Source organism: Theropithecus gelada, chromosome 9 (assembly GCF_003255815.1).
Source record: "Theropithecus gelada isolate Dixy chromosome 9, Tgel_1.0, whole genome shotgun sequence".
In the NCBI taxonomy this organism is placed as follows: Eukaryota; Metazoa; Chordata; class Mammalia; order Primates; family Cercopithecidae; genus Theropithecus; species Theropithecus gelada.
Genome location: NC_037677.1, coordinates 73,422,153 through 73,435,632, shown reverse-complemented (window position 1 = coordinate 73,435,632; position 13,480 = coordinate 73,422,153). Strand labels below are relative to the sequence as shown.

General features: G+C 37.4%; 1 protein-coding gene across 1 annotated transcript in view; it reads right to left on the bottom strand.

Annotated features, from left to right (window-relative positions):
• ANK3 (ankyrin 3) overlaps positions 1 to 13,480 on the bottom strand; it is a 707,282-nt gene that overhangs the window by 661,062 nt on the left and 32,740 nt on the right. The gene's annotated exons all lie outside the window — the stretch shown is intronic.

Sequence of the window (13,480 nt, the reverse complement as noted above, 5' to 3'; positions counted from 1 at the left end):
TCTACAGCGTGGTTTGCCTGTCTGCCCTCCTGCATGCTATTAAAGCTTTGTTTTTGTTAAACAATCAGATGCCCAACTTTGTTGACTTGTGGAGGATGAGTAAATGCAGTGCTTCTTAAAATGGTCTCTTATCCCTGCCCCACGAATCTTTTGGTAGTAGCATTTGGGGAAGCCAAGCAAGGATAGGAAATTGACCAGAACACAGGTGTAGAAATTTGACCTGAAGTTAGTGAAACAAAACTTTAAAGAGTGAAAAAATAAATGTGGACATGGTTTTTAATGCCCCTCCTCAGTTATTAGAACATGCTCACTAAAGTTCTGGACTGAGAGTGTGTTTTAAATCATTTAGATTTTCCTTGGCAAGACTGTTCAAAGACCTAATGGAGAAATGCAGCTGCTCCATCCACTTAGGCCCCAGCTGCCTTCAAAATAACTCAAAGGAAGTTCTAGCATCTTGAGGAATGGTCATGCAAACCACAGTCCTAAATATATTGTTTATGTTTTTCCTTAATGCAGAAAATCAGGAAGAGTGCTTTTCAGGCAGAACATCTACTCTGTTCATAATGCATAATGGCCAAACACCCTTTCAAAAACCTATGTAAAAGACAAGATGGCCAACAATATTTGATGTCCAAATGCTTTTATTTACCTTGATAAAAGAAAGACCTTGTAACCGTACCAACATTAGTCTACAAAGCCTTAAAGTATAGTCAAATTGTTAGCCTTTGCTGAAGATTTACAACATGTTTATTACATAGAAATAACCTACGCTCGTGAAGAGAAGGCTGGCAAAACATCAGCTAATCTAAAAAACATTGGCAGTACACTTCAGAATGGATAATATTTGTAATTGAAAAATGGGAATGGAAAACAAGAACCTAGAATGATGACCTTGGGAATTAAGAGCAGGACTAGACAAGCTATGAAAGAGACTGAGGATTCATTTCCATAAGGTGATAGTTGGAACTGTGAATGCTAGCAAGATCTGTGAAGAAAATGTAAAGAACAGAGGACTTTTAATGAAGATGACAAACTCACCAATTAAGTGCATCTGCTCCAAACACAGAAGAATGGGAAGTAATATATAAACATATAAATAGAATAAGAAAAAATAGAGAACAAAGTAATAGAGCAACTCTAGCTATAAATATAAAAAAAAATGTTATTAGTAAAACTTTTTTTATGGGTCAGTTCTCCCCAAAATTGATCTATAAACTCAATTCCAATTAAAGTCAAAATCGTATTTTTTATGCAAATTGACAAACTGGTATCAATTTTTTTAGAAGGCCAAGAATAGCTAAGATAATTTTAAATAAGTGTGCATGGAAGTGCACTATTAGACATCAAGAGTGTTTACAAACCTTAGTATTTAAGACAATAGGTAAAACACAAAGAGCCTTACAGGAAAGAAAATGAGTGAAGAATATAATTAGGCATTTTATAAAAGAGGAAATCAAAATAACATTAAATATATTAAAAGTTGTTCAATCTCATTTTAAATTAGGAAAATGTAGCAAATTAAAGCCACAATGAGATTCATTTCACAACCAAAAATTGACAAAATTTTAGAAACCTCATTATTTCAAGTGGTAACAAAATATAAAGAAATGTCATCTCTTACCCTGCTTGTGGCATTTGGAGTGGGAGGAAGCTATAAAATTCATTAGTACTAATATTTTGCAGAACAATCTGGCAATATCTTGTAAAGTTAATGATGTACATATATTTTACATAACAAATACTTGTATAGTATTTTCTATGTGCCAGGCACTATTAAAAGTTTTTTATAAATATTAACTCATTTAATCCTCCTAACAACTGTAGGTATTATTATCTTTTTACTTTTAATTTTGGTGTAATCTTAGGCCTCATGTACACAATATTAAATTAATCATTATCCTTTGTTCATCACATAGTCTCTTCATAGGTCCATTTTTGAACCACATGAACTTATTACTTTGTTAATTATGTTACAGATGTAACAAGCACCCATAAACTTAGTATCCAATAGGAATGCTAGGATCTTCACAATAACCCACATCTACCCATGTACAATCATGCATCCTGCAAAATAGTATAAAGTGTAACAATGTTTCAATGAATGATTGACCACATATATGATCATGGTCCCACGAGATTATAAATATGATATTTTTACTGTATCATTTCTATGTTTAGATACACAAATACATCCATTGTGTTATATTTGCCTACAGTATTCAGTACAGGAACATGCTGTACACTTATAGCCTAGGAGCTATAGGCTATAGTCTAGGTGTGTAGTTGATTTTATCACCTAGGTTTGTGTAAACTCACTCTATAATGTTTGCACAAGGATGAAATCTCCTAATGACACATTCTTCAGAACATACCCCTGTCATTAAGCAACACATGACTATATATATCGCAGTCTATCCCCCCTCAATAGTTTATTAATATTTATGCTGCAACCCAGGAAATGAAAATATTTGGAAACCATATCTGATAAGGGATTTAATCTCCAAAATATATAAGAAGCTCTTACAACTCAATAGCAAAAACAAACAAACAAAAACCTAGGAACCTAATTTTACAATGGGCTAAGGGCTTGAACAAGCATTTCTCTAAAGAAGACATACAGATGGTCAACAGGCATACAAAAAAAATCCTCAACATCACTAACCATTAGGAAAATTGAAATCAAAACCACAATATCAGCTCACATGCATTAACAAGCACACACATGCACAACAAGCATTGGTGAGGATGTGGAGAAACTGATGCCCTTGCACACCATTGGTCACAATATAAAATAGCACAGCAGCTACGGAAAACAGTTAAGGAGGTTCCTCAAAAAATTAAAAACAGAACTACCATATGAACCAGTAATCACACTTCTGGGTATTTATCCAAAAGAACTGAAATCAGGATCTTGAAGAGATACTAATATTATCAGTTTCATGTTCACTGCAACATTATTCACAATAGCAAAGATGTGGTTATATAACCTAAATGTCCGTTCACAAATAAAGACCATGTGGTATATACATAGAATGGAATACCATTCAGCCTTAAAAAAAGGAAGTTCTGCAATATGCAACAACATGAATGGGCCTGGAAGATATTATGCTAAGTGAAATAACCCAGTCACAGAGAGACAAACATTTTATGATTCCACTTACATGAGGCACTTAAAATAGTGAAATTCATAGAATCAAAGAGTGAAATGGTGGTTCCTAGGGGTTGGGAGTAGAGGAAAATGAACAATTACTACCTTTATTATTTTTTTTTAGACCTCTCCTCACCCAGGCTTGAGTGCAGTGGTGTGGTCTCGACTCACTGCAACCTCTGCCTTCCAGGTTCAAGTGATTCTTATGCCTCAGCCTTCCCAGTAGCTGAGATTGCAGGCACATGCCACCATGCCTGCTAATTTTTTGTATTTTAGTAGAGACAAGGTTTTGCCATGTTGGCCAGGCTGGTCTCAAACTCCTGGCCTCAAGTGATCCACCCGCCTTGGCCTCCCAAAGTGCTGGGATTACAGGCATGTGCCATCATGCCTGACCCAGAATTACTATTTAATTAACATAAAATTTCAGTTATGTAAAATGAATAAGTTAGATCTGCCATACATTGTACTTATAGTCAATACTCTTATTGTACACTTAAAAAATTGTTGAGGATAGATATCATGCTAAGTGTTCTTACCACAATAAAAAGTTTTAAAATTGATATAGCCAGATTTTATTTCTGTCAGCTGCTATATAATATTCTACTTTGTGAATATACCATAATATAAACGAGGAAAGTAAAGCAAGAGGGATTAAATCACTTGCCCAAGGCAAGGCAGCTATTAAGATACAAAATCAGGCTGGGCACAGTGGCTCACACCTGTAATCCCAGCACTTTGGGAGGCCAAGGCAGGTGGATCACGAGGTCAGGAGATCGAGACCATCCCGACTAACACATTGAAACCCCGTCTCTACTAAAAATACAAAATGTTAGCCAGGTGTGGTGGCATGCACCTGTAGTCCCAGCTACTCGGGAGGCTGAGGCAGGAGAATCACTTGAAACCGGGAGGCGGATGTTGCAGTGAGCTGAGATCGTGCCACTGCACTCCAGCCTGGGTGCCAGAGCAAGACTCTGTCTCATAAAAAAAGATAAAATTAGTATTTGAACCTAGAAAATACTTTCAGTATCCCTGTTTTAGCCACTATGTAATGCTGACTTTGTTTCTAATGTAATGGGATGGAAACAAATAAAATGTTTGTCAACAGAGAATGGATGCCTACATAGAGGTATATTTGGCTAGGAATGGTGGGTCACACCTATAATCTTAGCGCTTTGGGAGGCCAAGGCAGGAGGAGTGCTTGAGCCAAGGAGTTTGAGACCAGCCCTGGAAACAGAGTGAGACTGTAACTCTACAAAAAATAAAAAATCAGCCAGATGTGGTGGCACATGCCTATAGTCCCAGCTACTTGGGAGGTTGAGGTAGGTGGATCACTTGAGCCTGGGAGGTCAAGGCTGCAGTGAGCTGTGGTCGTGCCACTGCAGTGCAGCCTGAGCAACCGAGCGGGACCCTGTCTCAAAAATAAATAAGTAAACAAACAAATAAATAAAGGTGTATTTTTCAAATGAAATCACTTACAGCAGTTAAAAATGAATGAACTGGCTGGGCATGGTGACTCAGGCCTGTAATCCCAGCACTTTGAGAGGCTGAGGTGGGCAGATCACTTCGAGACCAGTCTGGCTAACATGGCAAAACCTCGACTCTACTAAAACGACAAAAATTAGCCAGGCGTGGTGTCGGGTGCCTGTAATCCAAGCTACTAGGGAGGCTGAGGCAGGTGAATTGCTTGAACCCGGGAGGTGGAAGTTGCAGTGAGCCAAGATCATGCCACCATTGCACTCCAGCCTGGGTGACAGAGCAAGTCTCCATCTCAAAAAAAAAAAAAAATTGAACTAGAGCCATTCATTTTGTAATTTACATTTATATGGATTTTTAGATTTATATACATAAACCTCAAAATTATATTGAGGGGAAAAAGGGCACAAAATTTTATATACAGTATAAACACAGTTATATGATGTTTGAAACATACGAAATACAAAACAATACTCCACATTCTTTATGGATGCAAACATGCCATTGTAGTATACAAACACACTTGAGAATAGCAAATATTAACTTTAAGGTAGTATCCTGGGCATGTAATGAGAAAGAAATCAGATTAGAAAGCAGTAAAAACTAGGATAAATAGTATTTAAATAATTTATTTCTTAAGAAATATCTGAGGATCATTCCAAGATGGCCGAATAGGAACAGCTCCAGTCTACAGGTCCCAGCGTGACCAAGGCAGAAGATGGGTGATTTCTGCATTTCCAACTGAAGTACCTGGTTCATCTCACTGGGACTGGTTGGACAGTGGGTGCAGCCCACATAGGGTGAGCCGAAGAAGGGTAGGGTATCACCTCACCCGGGAAGTGCAAGGGGTCGGGGGATTTCCCTTTCCTAGCCAAGGGAAGCTGTGACAGATGGTTCCTGGAAAATCGGGACACTCCTGCCCTAATACTGTGTTTTTCCAATAGTCTTAGCAAATGGTACACCAGGAGATTATATCCTGTGCCTGGCTCAGCAGGTCCCACGCCCACGGAGCCTTGCTCACTGCTAGTGCAGCAGTCCAAGATCAAACTGTGAGGCAGCAGCCAGGCTAGGGGAGGGGTGTCCACCATTGCTGAGCCTTGACTAAGTAAACAAAGCGGCTGGGAAGCTGGAACTGGGTGGAGCCCACTGCAGCTCAATGAGGCCTACCTGCCTCTGTAGACTGCACCTCTGGGGGCAGGGCGTAGCTGAACAAAAGGCAGCAGAAACTTCTGCAGACTTAAACATTCCTGTCTCACGGCTCTGAAGAGAGCAGTGGTTATCCCAGCATGCAGTTTGAGCTCTGAGAACAGACAGACTGCCTCCTCAAGTGGGTCCCTGACCCCCGTGTACCCTAACTGGGAGATACTTCACATTAGGGGCTGACAGACATCTCATGCAGCTGGGTGCCCCTCTGAGACAAAGCATCCAGAGGAAGGATCAGGCAGCAATATTTGCTGTTCTGCAATATTTGCTGTTCTGCAGCCTCCTCTGGTGATACCCAGGCAAACAAGTCTGGGGCGGACCTCCAGCAAACTCCAACAGACGTGCAGCTGAGGGGCCTGTTAGAAGGAAAACTAACAAACAGAAAAGAATAGCATCAACATCATCAAAAAGGACATCCACACCAAAAGCCCATCTGTAGTTCACTATCATCAAAGACCAAAGGTAGATAAAACCACAAAAATGGGGAGAAACCAGAGAAGAAAAGCTGAAAATTCTAAAAACCAGAGCACCTCTTTTCCTCCAAATGATCACAGCTGTTTGCCAGCAATGGAACAAAGTTGGATGGAGAATGATTTTGATGAGTTAACAGAAGTAGGCTTCAGAAGGTCGGTGATAACAAACTTCTCTGAGCTAAAGAAGCGTGTTTGAACCCATCACAAGGAAGCTAAAAACCTTGAAAAAAGATTAGACAAACGGCTAACTAAAATAAACAGCATAGGGAAGACCTTAAATGACCTGATGGAGCTGAAAAACATGGCATCAGAACTATGTGACACATGCACAAGCTTCAGTAGCTGCTTCGATCAAGTAGAAGAAAGGGTATCAGTGAATGAAGATCAAATGAATGAAATGAAGTGAGAAGTTTAGAGAAAAAAGAGTAAAAAGAAACAAACAAAGCCTCCAAGAAATATGGGACTATGTGAAAAGACCAAATCTACGTTTGATTGGTGTACCTGAAAGTGACAGGGAGAATGGAACCAAGTTGGAAAACACTCTGCAGGATATTATCCAGGAGAACCTCCCTAACCGAGCAAGCCAGGCCAACATTCAAATTCAGAAAATACAGAGAATGCCACAAAGATACTCCTCAAGAACAGCAACCCCAAGACACATAACTGTCAGACTCACCAAGGTTGAAATGCAGGAAAAAATGTTAAGGGCAGCCAGAGAAAAAGGTCGGGTTACCCACAAAGGGAAGCCCATCAGACTAACGGCGGGTCTCTCAGCAGAAACTCTACAAGCCAGTAGAGAGTAGGGGCCAATATTCAGCATTCTTAAAGAAAAGAACTTTCCAACCCAGAATTTCATATCCAGCCAAACTAAGCTTCATAAGTGAAGGAGAAATAAAATCCTTTACAGACAAGCAAATGCTGAGAGATTTTGTCACCACCAGGTCTGCCTTACAAGAGCTCCTGAAGGAAGCACTAAACATGGACAGGAATAACTGGTACCAGCCACTGCAAAAACAGGCCAAATTGTAAAGACCATCGATGCCAGGAAGAAACTGCATCAACTAATGTGCAAAATAACCAGCTAACATCATAATGACAAGATCAAATTCACACATAACAATATTAACCTTAAATGTAAATGGACTAAATGCCCCAATTAAAAGACACAAACTGGTAAATCAGATAAAGAGTCAAGATGCATCAGCGTGCTGTATTCAGGAGACCCATCTCATGTGCAGAGACACATATAGGCTTAAAATAAAGGGATGGAGGAAGATCTACCAAGCAAATGGAAAACAAAAAAAAAATGCAGGGGTTGCAATCCTAGTCTCCGATAAAACAGACTTTAAACCATCAAAGATCAAAAGAGACAAAGAAGGCCATTACATAATAGTAACAGGATCAATTCAACAAGAAAAGCTAACTGTCCTAAATATATATGCACCCAATACAGGAGCACCCAGATTCATAAAGCAAGTCCTTAGAGACCTACAAAGAGACTTAGACTCCCACACAATAATAATGGGAGACTTTAACACCACACTGTCAACATTAGACAGATCAATGAGACAGAAAGTTAAAAAGGATATCCAGGACTTGAACTCAGCTCTACACCAAGCAGACCTAATAGATATCTACAGAACTCTCCACCCCAAATCAACAAAATATACATTCTTCTCAGCACCACATCACACTTATTCCAAAATTGACCACATAATTGGAAGTAAAGCACTCCTCAGCAAATGTAAAAGAACAGCAATTACCTTTGACAAACCTGACAAAAACAAGAAATGGGGAAATGATTCCCTATTTAACAAATGGTGCTGGGAAAACTGCCTAGCCATATGTAGAAAGCTGAAATTGGATCCCTTCCTTACATGTACACAAAAATTAATTCAAGATGGATTAAACACTTAAATGTTAGACCTAAAACCATAAAAACCCTAGAAGTAAACCTAGGTAATACCATTCAGGACATAGGCATGCACAAAGACTTCATGACTAAAACATCAAAAGCAATGGCAACAAAAGCCAAAATAGACAAATGGGATCTAATTAAACTAAAGAGCTTCTGCACAGCAAAAGAAACTACCACCAGAGTGAACGGCAACCTACAGAATGGGAGAAAATTTTTACAATCTACCCATCTGACAAAGGGCTAATATCCAAAATCTACAAAGAACTTAAACCAATTTACAAGAAAAAAATCAAACAACCCCATCAAAAAGGGGGCAAAGCATATGAACAGACACTTCACAAAAGAAGACATTTATGCAGCCAACAGACACATGATAAAATACTCATCATCGCTGGTTATCAGAGAAATCCAAATCAAAACCACAATGAGATACCATCTCACACCAGTTAGAATGGCGATCATTAAAAAGTCAGGAAAAACAGGTGCTGAAGAGGATGTAGAGAAATAGGAACTCTTTTACACTGTTGGTGGGAGTGTAAACTAGTTCAACCATTGTGAAAGACAGTGTGGCAATTCCTCAAAGATCTAGAACTATAAATACCATTTGACCCAGCCATCACATTACTGGGTATATATACCCAAAGGAGTATAAATCATGCTACTGTAAAGACATGCACACGTATGTTTATTGCGGCACTATTTACAATAGCACAGACTTGAAACCAACCCAAATGTCCATCAGTGATAGACTGGATTAAGAAAATGTGGCACATATATACCATGGAATACTATGCAGCCATAAAAAAGGATGAGTTCATGTCCTTTGATGGATGAAGCTGGAAACCATCATTCTGAGCAAACTATTGCAAGGACAGAAAACCAAACACCTTATGTTCTCACTTATAGGTGGGAATTGAACAATGAGAACACTTGGACACAGGGCAGGGAACATCACACACCAGGGCCTGTTGTGGAGTGGGGAGATGGGGGAGGGGATGGCATTAGGATAAATACCTAATATAAATGACAAGTTAATGGGTGCAGCACACCAACATGGCACATGTATACGTATGTAACAAACCTGCACGTTGTGCACATATACCCTAGAACTTAAAGTATAATAATAATCAAATAAATTAATTAAAATTTAAATTTAAAAAAAGAAATATCTGGAGCTATTATGGCCAGAGAAGAGTAAGATTTTTGAAAGCTGAGTGGTACATTCACCAATGCTCATTATAATTCCCACTACAATTTCATATATTAGAAAAACTTAAGAGGATGTTTTTAAAGGAAAATGAGTTAGTTGTGTGATATGTACTAGTCACGACCCATCATAATAATTAAGGTAGGTACGTTATACAGACCTGAACTGTGGACTGATTTTACTGGTTGGATTTTTTTTTCTAGAAATCACCTCCCTCAAGGAGATAATCATTGCTTCAATGTAAGACTCATAGTATCTGTCTCTCAAAATTCACAATTCATATTTCTTTTAAAAACCTGAAATATTGTATAAGGAAGTCCAAAGTAGTTCTTATTTTTACTAATAATTACAGAAAATAATATAATTCATTGAATTTTTTATAACAGGCAATGATTTTTTAAAATTTAATACTTTTATGTTTTAGAAAACTTAATACTTTCATACTTTTATGAAACATAAAATAAATTTTTTTCCAAACATTTCTTTTTTTTCAAAAAACGAAATGAGGATTTTGTTGTGATTCTAACTAGCTGGTGCTTAAGCATTTTTAAAATATGCCTACTGGACAAATCCAGGGCTGCTGCCACCACCATCGTCTCCCAAATCTCTGGTAAAAATAACCAAAAAATAGTTAATACAGCCTACCAACCATGTATGACCTACCACCTCCTTTGAGTGATTTAACCAAGAGCTACACACTCAGAAGTCTTCAGAATCCAGGCAGGAAAATGTAAATGTGTGAAGCTTTGGGGCTACAGCATCAGTAGCAGCTGTTATTGAGTGTTTCTGCCCCCATGAAAAGACATTGCGAATTCTAATTTTATTTAAATATCATACTGGGCTAACATACAACCTGTAGGTTAAATCTGCCCATAGACCACTATTTTTTAACTCCTGGATTAAACCCATACAGATTTTCTTCACCATAAAGAACTCTATTAATAACTACACTGAACAAGTCAATTGTGTGTGTGTTTTTATTTCTTTTTTCTTTTTAGTGCTATAGAGTCCATTTATGGCATCTACCCACAGATCTGTTAGATCAAAGTCAGCTCTCCTACACTCCATGGCAAATCTCCCCATCTTTTATATTTCTTGACACATAGAGAAAATACTGGGTACTGTGCTCACTAGTTGGGTGACAGGATCATTCATACCCCAAACCCTAGCATCATGCAATATATCCAGGTAACAAACATGTACCCCCGAATCTAAATGAAAGTTGCAAGAAAAAAAGAAAAGAAAATACTACTTGAAATTGTACTCTAGGGGAGTAGAAAAGGTTGCTCAGTGCTGTAGGCAAATTACCAGCTCTGAGACTGAGAGGATCGATATCTCTGAAACCCATTCACGAGGGTTATTATGAGGATTAAAGAACCAGTGTAAAGCATTTAGAATCGTACCAGGCACACAGAGAAGATCCACTAAATGTTTGCCACTTTTCACTTACTTAAACTAATGGCAAGTCAAAGGTAATTTCTTAAAGGACATTTTGCCCTACAGAGGGGAGCCCCTGCTGCTCACAAAAGGTAAGGTGAGATGACCTTTTTCCCAGCCAAAATATAGGTCTGGATCCTTGACCTTTTATTATAAAAGGTCACTTAAACCTCTTGCATGACTAACAGATTACTTTTCTAACACAGCAATACCAAATACAGTATCTGCATTTTAATTCCTAACCCTAGGCCTTCATCTGCTCTCCTCTTTCCCTCAAGAGCTGAGCTGAGGTTTTTAAAAAATATTTAAGAATGAATAATTTAAGGCTGTGGTTCTGAAAAGTTTTCTGCCAAAGCACATGCATCCTTATACACATGTACCTGCGCCATGAACTCATTTCCACCAGGAAAAGAGTTCATTCCTATCTCTTAAACCCAGTAGGAGTGGTTATCAAGAATAGATAGCCTTAGCTGGTAAGGAATATGCCAAGTAGCCCTCTATTCCTCATCACTAGCTAAATTCAAGCCATCATCAAGTAGACTGACCAAAGCTATATGAACCACATTATTTAAGATCCAAATAGATGTTATGGGACAGAATTAAAATCCAATGTGTGTTAAGGGATTTTGTTGTTTGTTTTGAGTGACCAACCATGTATCATCTTGCATAAAACATTCTTGTGAAGACAATATCAAATCACTGGGCAGTGTTCCTACATAAGCAATACTGGCATACGTTTTACAGAGCACAGGTGCTCTGCCTCTACTGACCCCCAGCTGCTATACATCTTGTTGTTCGACAAGACCAGTGTAGCCCAAGGTATTGGCCCTTCTGTCATGGGCTGCCTCAAATGAGGATCTTCAAACTGGGGGCTACTAGGTGTAACCCACAAGGTTCAGGATGACAGATCTGAGCATAGGTATTTCTGTATACCTATTTCTAGGTTCTCAATTTCCATTTCTAGTTTTTCCTAAAACGGGTCTGTTAAGAATGTATGGAAGTGTCACACATTCTTCTCCTCTTCTCATAATTCCTGTCTGCCCAATTCACCCACAAAAGCGCAAACCTCTTTCCTACTCTGAATTTCTAGGGTGCATGGCCTCAGGGTATAACAACCACTGGGACTCCAAATAAAGGGACAATTCAAATTTTACTGCAGTCAACTTAATAAGGTAAAATCAGAAAGAAATCAGACATCTGATTAGCCAATCCTTTTGTAAGTCAGGTGATTTCCAATTCTCTGCTTTGAACAAAGCAGAAGGAGGGCAAAATTCAGGTGTTAGCTGATTGTTAAAAGTGATTTTTGATAGCAGATTGTTGTGTGATTTTTGTCATATGATACGGAAGCAGGTCAAAGAATTGAATGACACAAAAAAATTATTTTATGACCACTTATTATACATGTGATCTAGGCTTCTTAAGATTATAGTAATAAAAACAAACAGGAAAAGAAGTGATGAACCCTGTTTTATTCAAGTAATAATATTCAAAGAAGACATGTAAAAAGTCTCACCCATCTCTTTAAGAAATGCACTTCCAATAAAATTTTATTTATTAAAAACATACAATAATGATCAAATCTTTTAATACATTTGTGCTACTTATATAAACTTTATACTGTTAATTATAATAGAAATTTGAAACCAATAAAAAAATTCTTAGCACTTAAAGCCTATGGTCATAGAAAAATTTTAAACAATTATTTTAAATTAATATATATGTTTATTACCAAGAAGTATAATACAGTGATAAATTTTTTAAAATTAAGTATAAAAATGTATTTAATTAAGATGTAATTCCATACAGGAAGAGGAAGGAAAAACACATTTAAGGAGAGAAGAAAATGTAAAAGTTGACTCTTAAAGATCTTAGTTCATATATTGTTTAATGATGACTGGAGGTCTTAAATTGTTATTTTAATTTCATTGGATAAATTTTAAATAATGATGTAATGGTATTATTTTAAAATAACATATTTAACATAAACAGGAAATCACGTCATTTACAACTGTTTAAATTCACGGTAAAATGTTAGATGTCACCTAAAAAATGTACAAAGAGGCAAATAGTTTTTCAAAATTCTTTTAGGGGATGTAAAGATCCCACTGGCTTAGAAGCTCATATAAATGTTGTAATTAACTGTAGACACTTCCAGCATACATTTCTATACCATCATCTCTCTTTACCATACCCACTCCTCTCCCAGTCAGCCTTTGGGGATTTTTGATTGTTTTTGGTTTTGCTTTTAGTGGGCTAGGGTAGAGAGCCTTTTGCTTCCTAAAGACACATGCATTAAAAATAACTTGAAATAAACTACAAAAGATACACTAGATATCAATGACCTAGATAATTCTAATATAGATAAATATAACTTATAAAGCAATAATTCTCAATTTTCCTACTTAATACAGTAAGTTTTATGAGATGTCTTAAGAATTAAAGTGTTCACATAATTTAAAATGCCTAAAACTTAAACAAGAAAGTAATATAAAACACACTTTAAGGACAGAAAAGTATACAAACTGGAAATTCTTTAAAGTCTTTATTAATTTGTAGCAACCCCTGTAAAAATATCATTTTTCCCCTGGAATTAGACATCAATTCTGAAGTTGATTTGGAAA